Source organism: Austrofundulus limnaeus, unplaced genomic scaffold, assembly GCF_001266775.1.
Source record: "Austrofundulus limnaeus strain Quisiro unplaced genomic scaffold, Austrofundulus_limnaeus-1.0 Scaffold109, whole genome shotgun sequence".
Lineage (NCBI taxonomy): Eukaryota > Metazoa > Chordata > Actinopteri > Cyprinodontiformes > Rivulidae > Austrofundulus > Austrofundulus limnaeus.
This window is the reverse complement of record NW_013952511.1, coordinates 290,222-292,152: the sequence shown is the minus strand read 5'-3', so window position 1 is coordinate 292,152 and position 1,931 is coordinate 290,222. Positions and strand designations below refer to the sequence as shown.

The following is a 1,931-nucleotide window of genomic DNA, read 5'->3' as shown; positions in this document are numbered from 1 at the left end:
TATATACATATATATATTTCTTATATTTATTTATTTAGGGTTTTTTTTGTTTGTTTTCTAGTTTTTCCTTTGTAGTTTGTTTTATTTTGTTTGACTATATTGAGATGTAATATGTGGATGTTATGTAATTACTATATTACTTTTGTTTCCCTGATACACTCATTATTTCTTATTTGTTCGTCCTTGTTCTGACTCATATTTCAATAAAGTTAAAAAATAAACAGTAAATAAAACAGCACAGGTCCATGTTTATATGTTATGGAAGCCCATTTCCGCCACCCTGATAAAAAATAAATAAAACTTGTATCTCATAATTATGACTTAGCTATCTCAGCTATCTCATAATTATGAGATAGTATCTCAATTATGACTTAGCTATCTCATAATTATGAGACACTTTCTCATAATTACGAGATAGCTAAGTCATAATTATGAGATACTATCCCATAATTATGAGATAGCTAAGTCATAATTGAGATCCTATCTCATAATTATGACTTAGCTATCTCATAATTATGAGAAAGTATCTCATAATTATGAGAAAGTATCTCATAATTATGATTTAATCATAATATGAGATCTCATATGAGATAGCGAAGTCATAATTATGAGATAGCTAGCTAAGTCTAATTATGAGATACAAGTTTTATTTTTTTATCAGTGTGGCAGAAATGGGCTTCCATAAAATGTGCTCCATTAATGGCCTAAATATTAATATTTTCACTCGTGTCTCTGTTATGAAAGAGGATTAGGATCACAGAACAAAAAATTTTTTTTCTTTAAGTTCTGATTTTAGTCTCAGAACTCCGACATTAAAGATAGAATTCTGAATTTTTTCTCAGAATTCTAAAAAAGAAACAAGAAATTCTGACTTTAAGAAATGTTCAGAAAGACAATATTTTTAAACTGTTATCAAAAAATATCTCATTCATAAACAAGTGGACAAATTAATTGATGGATGCACATCTGCAACTTAACTTTTTGAGTCAATCTAATTCAGGATGCCTGGACGGCCACAGTGAACCGTTTTAGCTTTTAGCTACCTTTTTGATTGTTTTAGTTTTTAACTGCTGTTTGGCTAACTTTAGCTTTTATCAAAGGTTTTGTCAAATTTCTCTTTCAGTCACTGCTTTGCATATTTAAGCTTTTAGCTACTGTTCTGTTGGATTTTGCTTTTTGATGTTTTGTTGGTCATTGCTTGTAGCTGATGTTGGGATTGTTTCAGCTTTTTTTGGGAGGGGGGTGGACCTGTGGTGTTTCCTACTCAAGCCACGCCCTCTATCTAGGGGGCACCCCAATTAGGGGATGAAAACAAAATTCATAACTTCTTCTCAGTTGATTTAGTCTGTAGAGTAATCCCTGATCCGGTTTATGAGGTCAGCTTGTTCCATGAGTTTCTCAGCCGCTTTGTTTTTTATGAGGTTTTATAGTGCAGAGGATATTTCATGATAAAAGTGTCAAACGATGCAGTCAAGACTAACTACTGGTGCTCAGTTTGTAAACAGAAAACACAATATGGATAACGTAAGTTTCAGTTGAAGTTGGGGTTAAAGTCTTGTTTTTAGTGTTCTACAAATCCCAGTAATTTAGTAAAATGCTCTTCAAATGTCTGGAAAATGCAGAAATGATAGTAGATCTTTTACAAAATGTTTCAGGGGGGTATACCCCTGGACCCTCCTAGAACTGCTTCAGTCCACAGCTGCTGGCTAACATGAACAGCTGTTCCTCATCGCTGTCAGCGCATGATGTAGACTTCTGGTATTCTGTTTCACCTGAATGGAGTTTACCAGAGTGGGTAAAAAAAGTATTGAACACGTCATCATTTTTCACAGTAAATATATAACTAGAGGTGCTACTTACATGAAATTTTCACCAGTTGTCGGTAACAAAAAGTGATCCATACATACAAAGAAATCAAACCATAAATGTCC

At 32.9% G+C, this 1,931-nt stretch overlaps 1 protein-coding gene across 1 annotated transcript in view; it reads right to left on the bottom strand.

Annotated features, from left to right (window-relative positions):
* LOC106521450 (myeloid-associated differentiation marker-like protein 2) overlaps nucleotides 1-1,931 on the bottom strand; it is an 8,490-nt gene that overhangs the window by 1,780 nt on the left and 4,779 nt on the right. The window lies entirely within an intron of this gene.